Here is a 22906-nt window from a genome sequence, read left to right on the forward strand (position 1 = left end):
ATTGCTTAGTATATGCACTGAAAATGGTACAAGCATTACATTGTATTCTTTTAAATATATTTGTTCCAGAAATTAATCACTGTACAAATTTGTTAAGCTGGAAATTGTTGCAAGTTATTTTCGTTTTAAAATAATTAATGAAAGTTTTAATACAAAGTATTAGTCAATAATGTAATCATTCAGATGATTTATCAGTGTAAGGACTAAACCGAACCCAATACAGAAAGTGATGAAATACAAAACAGAAATACAAAGAAAAGAAGGAAACCATATTCAGTGTTTTTTTAGAAACAGATAATTGCAAGAAAAGTCCTTAAAACCTGGCTGCAATGCATTAATTTGCCATATCCACAGATATTAAATTAAAAAAAGATTGCTGTCTAAAATTCTGGTTAAATTCTCAATGAAGGCCATCGGTTTTTAGCAGAGGATGAAAAGTTTCTCTGTTTTTAAAAATATTCCTCAGCAATTCTGGTGCTTATTGCCTTCAATGGTTTAATACATTTCAGAAGAGCTTTTTATTTAGATGAAGGACTAATCATGCACAAGTGAACAATGAAACAAGGGGATTTAGAAAATTCTGCCTGTAACATCTATAAATACTAAATATTGCAATCTTTTCTCTTTATGATTGCTGGAGAAGTATCAATTTATTAACAGTATGAATGAAAATCATAATTTTTAAAAAAGATTTCTTTGCTGTTAGCTTATAAACTTCTTTAGTTTACATTTCTAGTTTCAATAGTAAATTAAAAGATTGGATGATTAAGTTTTAGAAAAAATTAGGACACACACATTGTTTCATTTATGTATTACAATTATCTTGCTAAATTTCCATTATTCTCCTTTATAGAAGCCAATGTTTAAATGTTTTTACCAATTTCACAATTTTAAACATTTATAACAGTTTTTGCTTAACTTTATTCATAAAGTCCAGAAGGAAGTGATTGCTGATATTACACATTACAGGGCAACTTTGTCTGGGCATAAATCTCAATTTAATTCAGTTGATTTCTGCTTCAATATGTATAACCATTTATGGGTTTTGGCTTTTAAATGTAATAAAGTACCAGCCACCTGCCACCAAGTGAGAATCAGATGAAAAAAACATTAAGTCTAAAAATATGGAAAATGATAGTTCTTTGTATATGTGAGGAATGAGTTGAGAGAACAAAATGGATTCTTCTGGTGTTCCCGCCAAAACCATCCCCCGTCAGTCTTTTGATCAAAGCAGAAAATTTAGCACCATCTTCTGAGTAAGGTCTGATCCAATTTAACAGCAGGTCACAGTTAGAGGCCTCGAGCCACTAATGTAACCCAGATTTAGCTGTGCATTTGGTTCATCAGCTTCTTAAAAAATCTGCAATGTGCCAGGTTAAAGCACTTCTCAACTGGACTGATCTATTTTATTTAAATGAACGAAAAGGTTATGTTTTAAAAACAAAAACATGAATTACTTCCAAATTATGTTTCCAAGTTTTCTTATTTAAAGAAAGGGTCAGAAGGCATTTTGTTGCTAAAATATTATTCACAATTTGCTTTAATAATCTGCAGACATAACTTAGAATTTGAATAGTTTGCTTTGTTAAGAAATAATTTAATTTGCTAAATGATTTCTTTTTTTAATCAACATTTTTAAAGAAGTCTCCAAGGCATAACATTATTTCTATAATTACAGAAGCATTTTGTGAAATCTACAAAAAGTAGCATGAGTATATTTAATATTCAATAAAAGATAAAGTACAAATTAAATTAAGCTACAAGCAATCGTGGTTTAACAAGTCTACAGAATGAATTTTAGTAGACATATAGTTTAGGACAATTTACAATATACATAAATGAAATGTAACATAAATCTGTTCTTAAATCAAAATAACAAACAATCTATGACTCACAAGCTGTATTCAGATTTTTAAACAGAGTGTAAATCCCTGAAGAAAACCAAAAGAATCCTTCAATTCCTAAAATCATGCAGCACTAACATAAAGGTTGATGTCAAAGATTAGAATTGTATTTACAACTACTTCTTGTGCACATACTTAAAATTGGCAAGCATTTTAATGGCAGATTTTAAAACTGAACCGACATTAAGTAATGATACAGTAAGAGCACCAAAAGAAATCCTATGGTTTCACACATAATTTGAAACATATGAATGCATGTCTGCATTCATTAAAAAAACTTCAATTTTTTGATCAATATGTTTTATTTTAATTACACTAGTAAATTCATCTTTAGTATGCTTCACAACAGTCCTCATTTAAAATAGAGGAGAATTAATGTCAGCAGTTAAGGCACTTGAAACTTTTAAGTTTTCCCTTGTGATTTTAAACAAAGACTGTTTCTGTACTAGACACTCACAAAACTGGAAATAAATTGAGAAAGATTTGAAACAGAAGTTCAGGCAATTCCGATCATGCAACACATGTTATTTTGTACAAGTCAAGGCACTTGGTGAACATCAAAATACTGTCTCAATAAACTGTAATGTTTTAAAGAACAAAATCAAATAATTAATAATACAGCTTGTTTTGAAAAAAAATATTCATAGAAAAAATGTCCGAACAAAAGAAATCCAAAACACAATTAAACTGTAGTCTATTTCATAGCTTTGGCAATTTCATAGATTTGAAAATCAATTGATGTCTGAAATTCCTTCCTTTCAGGTGACTTTAAGCAGGCAGTTTCAAGGGTTTAAAACCTGGAATGATATTCTCTAAACAATCACTAAATGTAAATTATAGAAGCACTTTTGAGTTTACAAATTTCTGTTGATTGTTCTCTTTTTCATCATTTTTTTCGTTGTAAGTTTCAGCAAAATTTATCACATAATTTTATTAAATTTATCTCCCTAATTCTATATTTGGTAGTTTGGTTTGTGACAGTCTATTCCTCAAAGCGGACTTCATACTAAACTTTGACAATGGTCAATGATGCAGGGGAAAAGCTCAGTGTAACTGAAAACAAAAGGTGGGGTGTTCCCATTCAGCCTACAATACTTCAGGTTCTCTTCCCCGTAACGTAAGTGCTGGGGCCAATACTGCTTACCACGGACCAGACATTCCAGAAACAATGATCTCAAACATTTTTAGGTAACAACTTAAGTACCTGTAATTTGTATACATTTGATCTGTTGCCTTTTTTCTGTTTGACAGAGCACACAAAAGAAGTCAGCTGCTGGCAGCTTAGCAGATACGTACTCCAACATGCGGTGCAATTAATAGGTTTAGGTCAAAGTTCATACATTTGGAAAAAATGAAAGAATAAAAAGCACCCCCGACTACACATACCATAGTACTGATTCAGTCTCCATGGGAAAAAGTTGCACACATTAAAAACAAAATCAAAATGTTTTGAAGATTGTTCCTACCCAAATCATTTTTTTTTCTCTTTTCTAAGGGAAAGAGGTTCTAAACATTTTAAAGTAACAATTTGTGATTTAAAGTATTTTTGATGTTTTCTTCTCGAGTCCCTCAGGAAGAACTGAGGGCAACATGTCACAAACCTTCACTTTAGAACAATAAATAAATAAACTCACTAAAACCTAACAGTGGCCAGACAACTGTAGCATAAGTAATTTAAAAGGGTAAGAGATGCCAGATAAATTTGATTACAATAAAAGATGGGGATATATTTTTTCCCTCAGAGAATTGACAGAAATGGACACAAAACAAAAAGCAAGGCAGAGTGAATGATTTCATTCTGTCTTCAATTCCAGACAAAATTCACAAGTAATTTTGACTGAGCATTTTATCACAATTTGACACCTTTTCCGCATGTCCCAATCATTAATTTCAGAAAGAAGCCTGGCCTGAGATGATAATTTTTTTTTGTACCAGCAGAAAATTTGTGAATCCATTCCGAAGTCGAGCCTACCGCTGCGAGTGTGATTTGCTAAAAGCAGCTAACGGCATACTCCGAAACCCAGCAGGGCCACTTGCAAGCAGCCCCTGATTAGCAGCTTAACAGACACAGGAGCTTGGGAAAATTCATTCCTCTTTCACCTGCTGCCTATATTTTGCTCCCTTACTAGATACTGTGGTCAGTAAAGTCTGGCACTGACCAAGAAAATGGTAGAAAGAAAAGATATTGCTTTCAATATTTTCAAAGGTTTACCTTGACATAAGCTTTAACCCTATGTGGGTCATAGCTGCATTTCTGAAACAACAAATAAAAAGTACAGCTCATGTTCAGGTCAGGCCGACAGTGGCTCCTTTCCCCATTTTAGATAAAATATTAAACATGAAGGAAATAAAAATTGCCTTTGTTCTGTGCAATTAAAAACCACATGAATACAATTCTGTAAAAAAAAAGTTTTTCCATTATTTTACATTTTTTATACTATTCCTATATTTAGATTAGAATGTTTTCTCTAATGATGCTTTATTTTTCTGATCAAAGAAAATCAAAGAAGAAAATAAAGAGAAAGCAAACATTTAACATCCTTCGATGGTCAATAATTCTAAATGCCATTTGAAACCTTTCTATTTGTTAGTAAAGCACCACACAGGGAATGGTCTGCTTTACTGTTTACTCTTTTCACTTCTCTTTTTATGACAGATATTTGCACCTTTTTTTCAAAAAAAGAAGTAAGCTTTAGATGACAAGATGTATGTGGCAAAACATACAAGGTTACCAAAATACATTTTTCTCAAGTGCTTTTAAACATTCCAATGAAGCATCTTTTTTAGATGAAATATTTATACTGTATCATGTTTTATTCTGTGACATGCCACACAAAATATGCAGTTTGTATATTGCAACCTAGCCCCATGCCTCTTGATTGTTCTCATATAGCAAGTGTAGCTTTATCAAATAAAAACAATAAACAATATTTGAATCTCTCATGTATATTACTATAATAAAATAACTTAGCTGAGATTTATTACATATTTACAAGGAGAGAAAAAATGATCAAACTTTATGATAAAATTACCCTGTGACTAGTATTCTATCACTGGTTCTCAGCTGTTGTCCCTTTTCGGGATGCTGAATGATGAGAATGCTGTCACCTTGCTGGATCTGCTGTTTATTAGCAGATTAATGGGAACATCTGTCTATGAGAACATCTGTCTAATGGCAACCAATCATTTTCCTATATATTGTATAGCATTTGCTCAATAGGAACAATTGGATAAAAAGGAAACATTTTACTTGCCACAGGGTGTTCTCTATGAAAAGGCTTCTAGTGCACTAACTTTATGAAATGGAGACCAGTTCAACCACTTTGCTGTGGAGGTTAGACTTTCATTCAATTTGTTATGTGTTTCATTTTTTTCCCACAGTCTTTATCAGCACAGCACACCACATCCTCATTATAATGGCCCCTTGTTTTCTCCTGTTGTACCTCAGCATCACGCTTTTTCATGTTGCATTTTATGTCTTTGTTAGTACACTTTTAAGTATAGTACGTTATTTATGACACACTGCTAGGTTAGGTACTCTTCCAAATCAAAGAAGATTGTACTGAATTATTAACAAAGAAAACACACAATGTATTGCACACACCATGGCATCTCATACTACGCTGATTAACTGCAAATAACAGATTGATCGATTACATAGTTTAATTGACAGAAATATAAATAGCCAATTAATTGCTTTGTCACCTTGCCAGCTAATGCTGGAACATTTCCTACAATTTGCCAGAGAAGTTCAGAACCCTATTCCACAAAATAGAAGACAGTGTTACAATAAAATAAATATTAGAAAGCAGTCTTAACTTTATTACCTGGCATTAGACTGAACTGAAAAATATCTGAATGAGTTAAGGATTAATCCAGTGCCATATTAAAGACACATTAAACCACAAAAATATTACAAATGCTTGCTTAACATATCAAAATATTTGATTAATCATTTCATAATCAATAGAGAATTGGTTGATTGAACTTTATTTAGCTAAACTTGATCAAGAATCATTTCTCATCTTTCTAAAATAGAATTATTATTTTGTATTCATACTTAAAGCACATTGTTGTTTTTGGATAAAATAAGTCATGTTACTTTAGACTTAATATTAAGAGAATGCAGATAAATTAATCTGAAGCATTACATATTTATCTGTACGAGTGCAAGAAACTCACTAATGAAAGGTACACTTCTGTTAAAAGCTTCCTCAAACAATGTCTTTTCTTACTGTTATGCCTTATATATCCTCCCACTCCCGTATATTGCACTGTCAATCAGTACTCTTAGACAATGGGCTAATTTTGTACAATACTAGGCCTATTACAGTGGATACCAAATATGAAATGGCCAATACCTGGTAAATTTGGTACTGGCTGTTCATTATATTTCTTTGAAATGTTGCATTGCAAATTACAGTTTTAATGTTGTTAACGTGGCACTCTGTAGCATGCTACGAAGGAAATTGAACACGCTAAGGTTAAAGCTAATGGGCCATCTTATCACTTCCATCACCATCTGTTTTTATTGGATTATTAAAGAATCAATCATATGAAAATCCCCACAGCAGAATATCAAACTCTAACATCTGTGTCTTTGAAAGAACTTTATTTAAAACATAATAATGTTCTGATGTGTATTTTATTGTCAGTATCCTCTTGTACACCGGTGTTACCTTCAATCCTGGTTACAGATTCCTCATAAATGAGTATTGTCCTGCCGTTCAGAGCATGTTTCGTAGCAAAGTTACACGAAGTCATCGAGAAGCTTACTCAATTTCTTGTATTTGTCATACTGTGAAATCACAACTGGATAGCAAGATTTCCATGCACACAGTATGTTCCTAAATTCTAATGAATAGCACAATAAACAGATAAGACTAATGCCTTTAGAAATGAAATTTAATATATCCACTTACACCCAGAAAGTCTAGTGAAAGTCTATGACTTAGCACAGTTTGTTCATACTTTGAGGAATCTCCACCATTTCAGAGCTACAATGCAATATAAAAATACAATACCTACACCTTTATTTCTACCATTGGCTCATGGCTTTATGACAGACACACTATTTAGCTCCTAAATTCCATCGCTACAATCTCTCCAAAGCACCTGAACACAAAGATTTGAGCACAGGTACATGCTAAGCATCCAGTAGACTGTTTTCTGATGACACAAAGCTGTATTTAAGTTGTTACAAAATAAATTCTTACAAGGCTTTTCAGTTTTTCATCCTGCATTTTATGTCGTGCTTTGTTGCAGGACAGTCACTAGAATGTACATTTCATCATAATTGACTTAAAGGACTATGCATGAATGAGATGGGGGTGCATATTTCCAATTCTCGTCAGTCTCCCATGAATCAGATGATAAGCTATTTTGTAATGACAGAAGTGTTATATCATAGAGCATACAATGTTTTATTACATAGCAAGTGAATGTCCTGTGATGTTGTTCTTGGATTTCTATGGGTGGGGCAGGCTGCTGGTGGAGGATGATGGTCAGATCTGTGAGAGAGAATGATATAGAGTTCAGGATGCTGTTATAGGGTGGAGGTTGGAAAGAATGGAAAAAAGAGGATTGGGTCCATTTGGAAAAAGTTAAATAAGTAAATGTGAATGGGGGAAGAATTAAATAAATAGATAGAAAGAGCAGAGACAGTGAAGAAGTAAATGAAAGTGGATAAGAATAGCTTGTGCTGGAAAGAATAACAGTTTTTTTTAAACAGCCTTATCAATCTGAATTGCTGTCTTTAATGCACTGTGAACCTGTACCCCCAAATCCCTCTGCTCTTCCATAACACCAAGCTTACTTCCATTCAGAGCACAATTACTGCAGTAATTTTTTTTAACCAAAATTTATCGCCTCCCACTTACTGACATTGAATGCCATCGCCCACTTTTTAGCCCATTCCACCATCTTATCAATATACCTTTACAGCTTCTTTTGGTATTCTAAAGAATTAACTATACCTCCTATTAGGTATTATCTGAAAATTTCAACACCACTCCCTCAAAGCTTATATCCAAATCATTGATATAAACAGTAAAAACACAAGTGGCCCCAGAACTGAACCCTGTGGGATACCACTACCCACTTCCAACTGCTCTGAAAAACTGTCCTTAATTCATACTTTGTTTTCATAGAATAGAATCAAAGTAATTTATGGCACAGGAGGCAGCCATTTGGCCCATCATGTCTGTGCCAGCAAATCACTAATCCAGTTTGCTATCCTCTTCCTAATTCCTTACTGACATAAACAGCATGTTTTCCTTCTTTTACCAAGATTACCACTCCACCTCATTTCCGATTTTTTCTATCCCTTTAATTATATTATATCCCAATGTGTTCATTTTCCAGTTTACAGCCAGGTTTCTGACAATGTTATTAAGTCTAGATCCTCCAAATAATTGTATCCAGTTCACTCAGTTTATGCAATGCCTGCATTTTAATTTTTTTTTGCTTTGTTTAAAACTATCCTTTTCTCATGATTTTTTTTGTTTAAGCTACCCCCTACATTTACATAAAACATATTTTCCCTGTTTATAACTAGTCTATTTAATTTTATTCCTCTCACTGAATAGTTATCTGCATGACTATTATCCTCATTTATTTCTCCCTTCACTATCAACTGATCCTGGTTGGTTTAATTTTCCCAGTGCCCCCTCCTTCCTAGTTTAAATACCTAATTACTTCCCTATTTAATATTTTGCCAACACATTATCACACTCCCTGTTCAGATGGAGCCAATTCTTGCAGAATAGCTCCTATCTGTCCCAGAACTGGTTTCACAGCCCAACAAATTGGAATCCCTTTTCTTCACACCACGGGCTAGAAATTTGGCCGCATACCGCCCGTTTTTTCAGCTCTACGCAGCCTCCTGAAGTTCCAAAATGGCATCCAGGATGCACGCACATGCCATCTTGGTGAAAGGGTTTGCGCAGGCACAGATAACAAAAACCGGCAGCATGTAAAGTAAGGAGAATATGCTGATTTAAAGGTATAGACAACATTTTGGCACTGAACGCTACAGTGAATGCACTGTCTTAACCATGACCAGCTAAACATATCCTATGTCAGCATTATTTAAAGGGATTATGCAGGATTTACAGGTTAGTTGCTGGATTATTGCTTCTGGCTGTGGGATTTAGTAGTGCGCAATCTTTATCCAATGTTTTAACATAACTCAACAGATTGTAAACGTAGGGATGGGACCTGCATCTGTGTTTTACATGTGCAATGTCTGATCTCCGTTCAGACTCCGTGTGGACCTGTATGTTATTTTTTGCAAATAAGAGGTGCAGGCTGCCTTTAAGAGGTGCAAGCAACTCACCTGAGATTTGGGCACCCCCCTGCTGGTGAGAAGTGGAGAGAACGGAGAAAATGGAGAGGAGAACGCAGATAGGCCTCCACGCTGTGCACTTATCAGGTAAATGAAGTTGCAGCACCAATCTAACTGATGGCTGTGTTGGTACTACCGGGCGCAGGCTAATCGCGCACCGCGATGCCCACACTTGGATTCGGGGGTTCACCAATTTAACCCCCCTACACCTTTAGCCATGCACTGATTTCCCTAATCTTCTTATCCTTCTCTAGTCTAGACCATGGTTGGGGAAATAATCCTGTGATTAGCACCCATAAAGTCCTGCTCCTAAACTTGTTTCTTAAACTCATAAATACATTCTTGCAGGATGCCAGGCCTTTCTTTACCTACATCATTCATTCCCACATGGACCATAATAACTGTTTTTTTTACCCCTCCCTGTGCACAATCTTTTCCAGTCTATGCAATATGTCCCTTAACTTAACACCTGGGAGGCAACAAAACATCTGGACCTGCTGGTCCGATTGCGAAAGAGCCTGGCAGCTTGTCTAACTATTGAATCTCCTATCACTACTGTGTTTAAATACTTGTTACTTTTTACACTATTAGTTTCCAAACCAAAGGAATAAGAAGTGTCAGTTACTAAATGATACATAGAGCTTTTCTAGATCTTCAAACTGTGGAGAAGGTGATGTTGATAAGTGGGCATTACATATTGGTAATTGACCAGCGATTTGCAGAAATTATTAGGTGCATCAAGAAATTTGGTTGTTTATCACCCTGTGTTTTTTTTTAAATACAGCATTTGTTACCTGATTTAATGTCATGTATTGTCTCTGTAAATCCATTACAAAATTCCTGTGGCACCTTTTTGGAGACTAAAAAGTACAATATAATTCACATTTGGACATCCATCTTCCATGCACATCTCTGCCCACCAGTGAACCAAGAGATACAATTCTGTTTAGTAATGCAATACGCCAAGGAAGTGGCTTCTGCTCACAATTTTAATATGTTCTTTTCTACAGATTCATAAAGGGTACATCAGCCAACTATGCCTTCAATGTGACTGAACCACCACATACTACAAATGATTAAGCAATCAGTTCTTGCATGCTGTTCTTGAGTCACTCGGACATAGTCCGCAACATGACAAACAAAACTGGTGACAAGAGTGGTAGTCTGTGAGTGGCTGACTGCTCACTGTGCCATTTTAGATCTTGGAAACACAGCAATCAGAAAGAATTCGAGAGAAAACAGTGGGAGTTCAAAACTCAGCTAATCTGGCAGTTTTGTTCGTTTTCTTATTATGTGTAATTCAGGCATGATTTTCCTGTAAAAATCATGTAAAATGCAGAATAAAACAGGACCTCTGGAAGCACTATTATATTGTCCTATAAATAGCTCAGTTTATCAGTTTTCCCTACTCTCTACTCATTATTTTCTGAAAATAGTATATAACCTTTGCGTAAGACCTGTAAATGAAATATACAGATATACAGAAGCGGCAGTATTGATTAAGGAGAATATTGCAGTACTGGAGGAGTCAAGGACAGAATCTATTTGGTTAGAGTTAAGAAACAATAGAGGTGCCATTACACTACTGGGTGTATTCTATAGGCCACCAACTAGTGAGAAGGATATAGAGTAACAAATTTGCAGGGAAACTACAGAGAGGTGCAAAAGCTATAGAATAGTGATAATGGGGGACTTCAACTATCCTAATATAGACTGGGATAATAATAATATAAGGGGCAAAGAGGGGGAGGAATTTTTGAAATGTGTTCAGGAGAACTTTCTTGACCAGTACTTTTCCGGCCCAACGAGGAAGGAGGCATTGCTGGACTTGGTTTTAGGGGATGAGGCTGGCTGGCCAAGTGGAGCAAGTGTCAGTGGGGGAGCATCTAGGGAGCAGCGATCATATTATCGTAAGGTTTAGAATAGCTATGGAAAAGCACACGGACCACTCTAAAGTAAAAATTCACAATTGGAGGAGAGCCAATTTCAGTGGGATGAGAACAGATCTGGCTTGGGTAAATTGGAATCAAAGATTGGCAGGCAAAACTGTAATTGAACAGTGGACGGCCTTTAAAGAGGAGATGGTTAGGGTACAGTCTAGGTACAACTCCACAAGGGAGAAAGATATGGCAACTAAAGCCAGAGCTCCCTGGATGACAAAAGAGATAGAGAGTAAGATGACGCGGAAAAAAGGGGTATATGACAAATATCAGGTTGATAACACAAGTGAGAACCAGGCAGAATATAGAAAGTTCAGAGGGGAAGTGAAAAAGGAAATAAGAGAGGCAAAGAGAGATTATGAGAATAGACTGGTGGCCAACATAAAAGGGAATCCAAAAGTCTTCTACATGCATATAAATAGTAAACGGGTAGTAAGAGGAGGGGTGGGGCCAATTAGGGACCATAAAAGAGATTTACTCATGGAGGCAGAGGGCATGGCCGAGATACTAAATGAGTACTTTGCATCTGTCTTTACCAAGGATGAAGATGCTGCCAGAGTCACAGTAAAGGAAGATATAACTGAGATACTGGATGGGCTAAAAATTGATAAAGAAGAGGTACTAGAAAGGCTAGCTGTACTTAAAGTAGATTAGTGACCTGGTCTGGATGGGATGCATCCTAGGTTGCTGAGGGAAGTTAGGGTGGAAATTGCAGAGGTACTGATCATAATCTTCCAAACATCCTTAGATACGGGGGTGGTGCCAGAGGACTGGAGAATTGCAAATGTTGCACCCAATTTCAAAAAAGGGTGCAAGGATAAACCCAGCAACTATAGGCCAGTCAGTTTAACCTCGGTGGTGGGGAAACTTTTAGAAACGATAATCCAGGACAGAATTAACAGTCACTTGGAATGTGGATCGATTAGGGAAAGCCACCTCGGATTTGTTAAAAGCAAATCATGTTTAACTAACCTGATAGAGTTTTTTGATGAGGTACCAGAAAGGGTAGAAGAGGGCAATGCGGATGATGCAGTGTATATGGACTTTCAAAAGGCTTTTGATAAAGTACCGCATGGTAGGCTTGTCATCAAGATTGCGGCCCATGGAATAAAGGGGATACCAGTAACATGAATACAGAATTAGCTAAGTGACAGGAAACAGAGAGTAGTGGTGAACGGTTGTTTTTCGGACTGGAGGGAGGTGTACAGTGGTGTTCCCCAAGGGTCGGTGCTGGGACCACTGCTTTTCTTGATATACATTAATAACTTGAACTTGGGTTTACAGGGCACAATTTCAAAATTTGCAAATGACATGAAACTTGGAAGGTTAGTAAACAATGAGGAGGATAGTGATAGACTTCAAGAGGATATAGACAGACTGGTGGCATGGGCAGACACGTGGCAGATGAAATTTAATGCAGAAAAATGTGACGTGATACATTTCGGTAAGAAGAACAAGGAGAGGCAATATAAACTAGAGGGCATAATTCTAAAAGGGGTACAGGAACAGAGAGATCTGGGGGTATATGTGCACAAATCATTGAAGGTGGCAGGGCAGGTTGAGAAAGCGGTTTAAAAAGCATACGGGATCCTGGGCTTTATAAATAGAGGCATAGAGTACAAAAGTAAGGAAGTCATGATGAACCTTTATAAAACATTGGTTCGGCCACAAATGGAGTATTATGTCCAGTTCTGGGCACCGCACATTGGGAAAAATGTGAAGGCCTTAGAGAGGGTGCAGAAGAGATTTACTAGAATGATTCCAGGGATGAGGGACTTTAGTTACGTGGATAGACTGGAAAAGCTGGGGTTGTTCGCCTTGGAACAGAGAAGGTTGAGAGGAGATTTGATAGAGGTATTCAAAATCATGAAGGGTTTTGACATAGTAGATAGAGAGAAACTGTTTCCATTGGTGGAAGGGTCAAGAACAAGAGGACATAGATTTAAGGTGATTGGCAAAAGAACCAAAGGTGACATGAGGAAAAACTTTTTTACACAGTGAGTGGTTAGGATCTGGAATGCACTGCCTGAGGGGGCGGTGGAGCCAGATTCTATCATGGCCTTCAAAAGGTAACTGGATAAGTACTTGAAGGTAAAAAATTTCCAGGGCAACGTGGATAGGGCGGGGGAGTGGGACTAGCTGGATTGCTCTTGCATAGAGCCGGCGTGGACTCGATGGGCCGAATGGCCTCCTTCCGTGCTGTAACCTTTCTATGATTCTATGATATCCTTTTATCCATAACATAGGGCCTGATTTTATGATGAAAATAATGGCGAGGCTAACAGGGCTCACCATTATTTCTGTGCATCTCGTCCAAACAGGTCAGTACTGCTGTATTTCATCACATGCAATTGTAGCCAAGAATGGCAGCCAAGACCTTTCTTTTTTTGTATATATACTTAATTCAACAATCTTTGCAGGTTAGCAGAAAAAAGCCTATTTTATGCAAAACCAATGGACCAGATTTTCCTCTGAAAATAACGGCGAGGCTAACAGGGGTCACCGTTATTTCTGTGCACCTGGTACAGCATCTTCTGGCGACTGCACATGAGCAGTTCAACGTGGAAATCCAAAAGTTGCTGTACCAGATGCAACCCTCCTCCGTAAACTCCGCAAAAACGGCAACTCGCCAGCTTGCTCCCCGTTCAAATGAATGGAACGGCGTGAAGTTCCTGCATTGCCCTGATGAATATGAACTAATCTCGCCAAAAAAACAGTACGTCAAGTCACTTCAAGTCTAAACACCCTTTTAATGGCATGGTAAGTCTTCATGACTGCCAAACAACCTCTCTGTCACTGAAAAATAACTTTTACAAGTGTGGAGTCTCATTCCTTCAGATTTTAATTGTTGTTAGACATTTTAAAAATAATTAAAATTTTTATGTTTTTACTTTTTCTTTCGGTCTCTTTTATCTCTGTCTCTTAATTCAATATTTCTTACCCTCTCTTTATTTCACTTTCTATTTCTGATCTGACATTGAATTCACTATTCTAATTTACACTTCCTGGTTCTGACTTTGCGCTTCTTATTAACATGCTTCAATCTGATTGGTTAAGGGGGTACACAGCTGCTTGCCCCATTCACACAGGTCCCAGATGTCCTGTAGAGGGCACCATGTTGGATTGAGCACCCGATGAGGGGAACTTGCTGTGTAAATGCCCATGAAAAGGCTCCGTTCATTCGCCGCTCACAGGAAAATTCGGCCCATTGGAGTAACTATTCCCATTAAAATAAGGTCCCTCTCTCCCATCCATTTTGTACATTATGTTCTGTTGCCTTACAGTAACCCATTCCCTGACTGAGAATTCCCAGTCATGCAATTTATTCTCAGGCTTCTGTCAATACCAGTTGAACTAACCAAAAGGAGACGCACCAGAGCAGTATGAGTTCACTCATTCTTAGATTGTTTTGCTCTTTCCTTCTGGAGAGACACATTGCCTCTACTCAGCACCTTTTGTAGAAGGCCTGGCTAAGGCTGCAATTTGTGTGTATGATGAATTACATGTGAACCTGCATGCTAACATTCCACAGAATAGCACACAATCTCACAAACTCAGTTGCAATATTGGATGCAGATTCCACAAATTAAAAAAAAGTACACACATTTTACTTTGTCTTTTTAACCCTTCTCTGCTTCAAAGCATTTTTCCTCCACTCTCCTCTCCAGACAAATTACTATACTACCTTTCTTTGTCAAATTGCCAGCCTGCAGATATGTCCATTGACACCATCAATGCTGCTCCTTGACTGACTTGTCAGGAAGTCGGATTGAGCAATGTGAAAAAAGATCCCATTTGATGTACTTTCTCCATTTCTCTCAAACAACCCAGGCAAGACTGTGCAACAATCTCTTGGGAAAGTTTAAGTATAAATGCCAGTTTTTTACACTGAGGTCCTCCCCGTTCAGAGTCCAACACTAGTATTCCAATAGCAACAAAAACAAAATGCTAGAAATACATAGCTGGCAGATCAGCAGCTTAGAAGATTAAAGACAGGTTAATGTTTCAGGTGTTAGAGTTTTTATAAGAAAGCTGACAGGACAGTCTCTACTATGAAATGTTAACCTGTTTTCTCTCTTTACTGTGTAGTTCCAACATTTCTTGCTTTTATTCCAGCTTCCATTTTAACTGGCATTGGAACTACCAATCCTATTCTCAATAGAAATATCAATTCTACATTTTCACAAACAACGTTTGAAAGTAACTGCTTTCAAAACAGTTACTTTGAGAATTTTGATACTTGCCCTTGTGATTAAAAAAATGTTATTGCATAGTTCAAGCATACAATTACACATGTGAAATACAATCATGTATTATTTTTCTCTGAAAGTGAATTATTTCCTTGAGAACCTGTCACAGTAATAAACTACATACCTAAATGACGGTAATATGGAAAACAATGCTTCAGATAAATTAAATGAAGCATTCTATGCTTACAATTAGTTTTATTAAATGGATGTTTTAGCTAAAAAAAGCCCATTTATCCATCCCAAATTCAAGAAAATATACAGGTATAACAATGCCATATACATGAATGATGAGGTCTCTATTACTAGCTTAATGAATAAAAATCTCCTGCGGATTTTAATCGCTCCAATATTCTTACTAGATATCAATCAAGTACAAATATTGGGGTTTATTAGCTATTAAATCATCACAAAATAGTTAAATACACACATACCATTTTAACAAAATTTGTATATCAATTGTCTTCTGCTTGCTTTCAACAAAATCAATTCACAAATGGAACTTAAGTGATAAAACAACATATTTGTTTCCCAAGGCATGTCATACCTATTGTGTAATATAACACTGCTAATAAACTTTCGATGTACTTTATACGGGCACCGATAATGTGTATGCAACTTATATAAATATCCTATATATGTACATGTTTTTATATTTATTCGATCAACAATACAGAATGTCATTTTCCTTTCCTCCATGAAATCATTTTAAAATCTTAATTGTCATATCATAGAAACCATTGATGTGTTTTCGAGTATGCATTTTTAAAAAATGTAATCCCTACATGTTTGGATTTAATTTTGTTTTCTAAAATGTCACACCTTCCCATATACAAATAACACTTTCATCCTTTGCAAACTTTGTTTGAGGTTTTCAAGCACAAAAACATTTAAACAATTTCCAGTTGACAAGTTAAAACAATAAATTGGGCACAACTTCAGCCCACCTTCTCCCATATTATACAGAGAATCACAAGCACGACTCTTCATTTTACAACATCAATCATTCCAAATGAAATAATTAAAACTCCAGACAAAAGTCACTAGAGAATTTCTTAAAAGGGTAATTTTTTTCTCTGCTTCAGCAGTAACAGTTTTTATACATCTCTTAATCATAATCAGATTTTAATTATTGGAGAACCTGTAATATACCAAAGTATCCTATGATTTTCTATTAAAATGCCATGGAATGAAACAGCATTTTTAATTTGTTGGAAAGCCTTTCAACAAACTGTAAATCTGATAGTAGAGTCCGTAAGACATGAGACAACATCTTAAGATTCTAAAAGGCAAATTCCAAATCCTAAAGGATTGTTTGCTGGGGGGTGAGTTGAGTTTAATGGCATTTGTGTGGTCTAAAAAAAATTTTGCAAAAATACAAAAGAGAAGTCGCACTTCCCGAAAACATGCAAAATCGCATTATATTCTGAAAAACCATTATGAAAAGCAGACTTGTGTTCTCATATTCCATGGAGTATGAATAGCAGCTGAAATTTCACGAGTTGTTCATACCTTGCCATTGAATTATCACTGATATTGCAGAAAAGGAGCACAAATACCTTGTAGATTTAAAATTCTAACATATCTATACCATAATGTCTGCCTCAAGCCAATATTTGATAACACAAAGAATCACCTAGATTATGTTTAATTTGTGTTTAACTCAAGTAAAAAAATTATAAAATAACCTTGGAGTCCATGGTAAAATCTAATTGTTTTGCTAAACTATTTAGGAGAGATTAAAAATAAGTTTAAGAAATACAGATCTCTGTATATTCTAAATATTCAGCCCATGCAATCTACATTTCAACAGAATAACTCTCTCATCCGGTTACAACTTCCTTGTGAGGAATTCTATTAGTTGTAAGCGAACACGACTGATTTTATGAAATACAAGAGCAAATGCAGCAATCCCGTGTTCCGAGTGGGGAGCTGCACTTGAAAGAAGCGGCCTGTCAGAGACAAAGCTACAATTCTCCCTTTGAGTGTGGCACTTGCTGGGAGTGCTGATTTTACCCTCCACTGATTATACTCCCCCAAATGTATACATAGCTTTGAAATTACTGTTGATCATTTTAGCAGACAAAGGCATCTGTTAACCATTTCCTGGCAGACAAAAACTTTCCTTTGAATATGATGCCAACAGTTTCACAGTTTCTGTCCACTGTTTTAACAGAGGTAGTAACCCATGATGGGTTAATTCCTCCAACAAAATAGCAGGCACGGGGATGGCATATGAGTGCATTAAAGGTTCATCTGCTTATATCGGCAACAGTTGGTTTATATCTTTTGTTTATTAATGTGTTTTTGTAGCTGCTGTCATAAGGTAAAATTATGATCAAACATGCAGACCCTTTTATTTTCTTTTGTTGTACAATTCCTAAACTGAGGACCTACAGCACTATGCTCTGCAAGTAAATAAATTCACTGGGCAAAAACTTTGAAACTATCATTGTGAATTATGAAGTAAGAAAGAGGTTCACATTGACAAGTATATTTCTTAACCAATACCTGCCTGTTTTTATTATAATTGCTAACTTCCAAACACCAGGCAGAAATCATTTTCACAAACAGAAGAAATTATACGATGCTGAAGAAATAATTCAGTGAACTTTGGGTTAATTTTAGACAATTATCTGATAACGTGATGAATTATTCTTTTCTCTCTCAATAAGTCTATGAGTAATTGAGGAGCTATTAATTAATAATAAAAATCAACTGATACCCTGGAGAGTGGTATTAATTATGAATATAAAAATGTATTAAAATGAAACATTTCCATTTCAAGGCAGATGATAAGCATTTTTAATGCAAATGATATTTAGCACTTTTTATTCGTGCCATTTTAAAATTAGCACAAAAAATGTTCAGTTATCCATTTCTTGGCCAAGCAGAGAAAAACTGTCCTTCAAGTATGATGGTAACCATTTCAAAGTCTCTTTATTGTTAAAATCAAAACAAACGAGGAGATTGGCAGTGACTATAACAACAGTGACTGCACTTCAAAGTAATTTATTTTCTGTGAATTGTTTCGGGACATTTCTGAGAAATGGGATAAGACAATATTTAAATACATGTCTTTCCTCTTTTGCATTTACAAGTTAGTGTGTCTTTAAAAAAAACCTGGCAAACCAATATTAGCAAAGGATGGAACTTACCTTAGGCTGGGAGGTGGCAAATGCCTGTATGCATGATGAATGTTCATCAGAGACTCTTTAAATCATTTGATTGCTAAGATTGGGTTGAATGTCCAATCATCCCGGCAGGTCGAAGATGGCCTTGTTTGACAAGTCCAGATATCCATTCCTGTGATGAAGAATGTAAACTTACCATCAGCAAACTTTACACATTTACTTTATCACATGGTTGGTTCTCTGTTAACCTGTTACCAATTACATTTTCATTTTGAAAAGAGTAGCATCTATCATGCAACTAAAATTTGATTCCCTTCACATCCTGCTCTGTAAAATTTGGGCGAGGTAGTTATGTCAACCTTACTTGTGCCAGAAAGTAGATACAAAATATAGTGATGTAGAAACCTCAAAAATAGGTCCTGAGAGGACTGGTAATGATGATAATGATAATCATTAAACACATGGCTCTTTAACATAGTTGTTTCGTGATGTCAAGAAACAGCATATCACCACAAAGGGCAGAACATATTCAAAAACACACTTGGGGCATAGAAGACTTTTTAAGAGAAAAAATGTTGATTGTTGAGCAAAGGTTCTGATGATGGTGAAGGTTAGAAAATTATATTTTAGTGGTACCAGCAGCACTTCTTGCCTGCCTAGTGATTCAATATTGAAGCATTAAAGAAACGGCTCTCTGTGATACAGGGAAGATTCACCAAAGCACATCAACCTACAATCACAGTAGCAGCTATTCTGTAAAACACGATGTCTACGGTTGTTGTACCATGGTGAACTAGTGCAAGTAAAAAAAAATGGGGATGCATGCATTGCACTTCCCCACATACTTGCTGGTTTCAAAAGAACTAGAGAGGGGTCACTAACCAAGAGAGAGTTATAGCTTATATACAACATTATTCCAGTCCTACTCAGGGCCCCTCCTTCACCTCTTTTTCCAGTACATTGATGATTGTATCGGTGCCGCTTCTTGCTCTCGTCCCGAACTGGAAAATTTCATCAACTTTGCTTCCAATTTCCACCCCTCCCTCACCATCACATGGTACATCTCCATCTTCCCTTCCTCAACTCAATCTCCATTTCTGGGGACAGGCTGTCAACCAATATCTACTATAAGCTCACCAACTCCCACAGCTACTTTGATTACACTCCCTCTCACCCCACTTCTTGTAAGGACTCTATTCCATTCTCACAGTTTCTCCGTCTCCGTCGCATCTGTTCCGACAATGCCACCTTCCACACCAGTGCTTCCTTTCTCCTCAGCCGAGGATTCCCCTCCACAGTGGTTGACAGGGCCCTCGATCGTGTCCATCCCATTTCCCACACTTCTGCCCTCATCTCGTCCTCTCCCTCCCAGAACCACGATAGGGGTCCCCTTTGTCCTCACCTTCCACCCCACCAGTCTCCACATTCAACAGATCATCTTCCACCGTTTCCGCCACCTCCTTAGCCTCTTACACTGTACCAATGAAGCTCAACAGAAGCTCAAGGAACTTCACCTCATCTTTCGATGAGGCACTTCACAACCTTTTGGACTCAACATTGATTTCAATAACTTCAAATCATAACCATTGCTCCCAATTTTTCAGACAGCAGGTGCTGGTAATGATTCTGCAGCTGCCATTTATAGCTCCTCTAGACGTGTCTTTTGTTTCTTCATTTGTCCCATTACCACCCCCTTTTGCCTTGCACCATCATCCCTTTTGTCATTTAATCACTCCTGCCCTCCACCCTATCATAGACCTTTCTTTTTGTTCTTTCCTCCACTCCCCTTCTCCCTGGTTCTATAGTTGCTTAAAAACTGTTAAATCTTCTTCCAGTTCTGACGAAGGTCATCAACCTGAAACGTTAACTCGGTTTCTCTCTCCACTGATGCTGCCTGACCTGCTGAGTATTTCAAGTATTTTCTGTTTTTATTTCCGATATCCATTCCTGTGATGAGTCTCTGATGAACATTCATCATGTTTGTATGCTGTTTGGGTTGACATGTGCAATAAATATTGGTCATGGCCTTTTATCATTATCATGTGTTGTGTTGTGTATCTTTTGAGTTCTTAAAGTAAACATCACAGATGCATAACAATGCCTACCCATCATTCCAGTGAGTTCCACCATCAAACTCTGAGCTTTAATATTCAGTGCTACAGACTGCTATATACAGCTACTCAAATTTTATTTTGTAAAGTGTTTGTCATTGGAAAGTTAATGATTAGAACATTGTCATTCACTTATTGGATCTAGATTAAAAGAAGCCTAGATGTCTCTGAAGACTGCCTGGGCCCAAGTGCAATTGGTTTGTGCAGTGCCAAGCTAATTCCTACTGAGAATTAGTTCATGCCAAAAATTGTCCATCACCCAACACTAATTGATAGTCTTACTCAACAGAACACAAGTATGGCTACTGCGGGAAATGAAAGTGATAATACTGGTGCAATAAGGAATAATCCTCTGGAGCTGGCATTAAGATGCACTGTTCCCTTTTAATATGTAGTTTGCCTCTTTTAGATTCACTTTAGTTCTACCCTGTCAGCTCACATAAGTTCTGTCCTAGGAGTGCCAAAAAACAATTGCAGCACAAACAATAGCCAGATTAAAAAGTAGAGTAAGAGAAGCAAACAGAATATGAATAGAAGCACAAATTAGCTGAATTTAGGTTATATAGAAAACAATGCAGCAGAGAACATAAAATTTGGACTTTCATGGAAGATACAATAAAATGTTACTTACATTTAGAATGAAACAAAAACAGGATTGTAAAATTGGTACTGTGTAACTTTTTTAAAAATTAGCTTTCATTTTTAAACAAAAAAATCATTATTATTTAATATTATTTGACTTTTAATTTTTTTTCAAATCCTCCTTTTGCCAGTTCCATTGGCCTCCACAGTCATAAAAGATGGACAGATGCAGTGGCTAACCTATCAAATCTGCCCTCAACTTGTGTTGTGGACAAAACAGGGTCAGACAACCAGTTGCAAAGAATGCATAGCTGCAGCTCTGCAGGTTAGCATAATGCCAAAATAGTAGGTCTGAAAGAAAAGCAGTAGATACTCTATTTAATTTAGTTTTAATTAAAGGTGCTTTGTATTTTTAATTAACTGATTTAAATTACAGGTTGGAATCAACATGTTAACAATTGTGTCAGTTAGATAAATCCTTTAAATAACAAGTCACTTACCTTCACTTTGAGAGAGAATGTCCTTTTCTTAAATTTTCAACATTTATTTTATCATAGCCTCAATTTAATAAGTACAATGGCTCTCTGAAGTGCCATTTTTTTTGGCAGAATATTGAGTCAGACTTGGTATCCTCTTTGCTGTGTATCCTGCCATCCCACTTGGTTTCATATTTCCCATAATTTTACCACCCTGACAAAATGTTGTCTTCAATGGTTTGTATGGGATGGTGTAGAATTTCAACACAATTTGAAAAAAAAGAAAATAACAGGAAATATAATTTTATATAGCAGGGGACTAATTGAATAGCTCTTTCAAAGAGCTGGCGCAGGCACGATGGGCCGAATGGCCTCCTTCTGTGCTGTATGATTTTAAGACAGTTATCAAAAATTAGTATGAGGATTCTGTTGTATTCCTATTTATAATTGAAATGAATATTAGAATATATATTTAAATTTGTATTTAACTTCTTTAAAAGCATGCACAGTATAATATTGGTGGTAGATACATGCTAGAATCATAGAATGATACAGCACAGGAGGCCATTCGGCCCATTGTGCCTATGCCAACTTTTTGGTAGAGCTATCCAATTAGTCCCACTCTGCTCATCTTTCCCTATAGCCCTGCAAATTTTTCCACTTCAAGTATTTATCCAATTCCCTTTTGAAAGTTATTATTGAATCTGCTTCCACCACCCTTTCAGACAGTGCTTTCCAGATCGGAACAACTCGCTGTGTAAATTTTTTTTCCTCATGTCGCCTCTGGTTCTTTTGCCAATTACCTTAAATCTGTATCCTCTGGTTACCGACCCTTCTGCCACTGAAAACAGTTTCTTCTTATTTACTCTATCAAAACCCTTCATGATTCTGAACACCTCTATAAAATCTCTCCTTAACCTTCTCTGCTCTAAAGAGAACAACCTCAGATTCTCTAGTCTCTCCACATAAATAAAGTCTTTCATCCCTGGTCTCTCGACATCCTTCCAAAAGTGTGGCGCCCAGAATTGGACACAATACTCCAGCTGGGGCCTAACCAGTGTTTTATAAGGTTAGCATAACTTCCTTGCTTTTGTACTCTATTTATAAAGCCAAGGATCGCATTTGCCTTTTTAAAAGCCTTCTCAACTTGTCCTGCCACCCTCTCTG

This window comes from Heptranchias perlo, chromosome 16 (genome assembly GCF_035084215.1).
Source record: "Heptranchias perlo isolate sHepPer1 chromosome 16, sHepPer1.hap1, whole genome shotgun sequence".
Lineage (NCBI taxonomy): Eukaryota > Metazoa > Chordata > Chondrichthyes > Hexanchiformes > Hexanchidae > Heptranchias > Heptranchias perlo.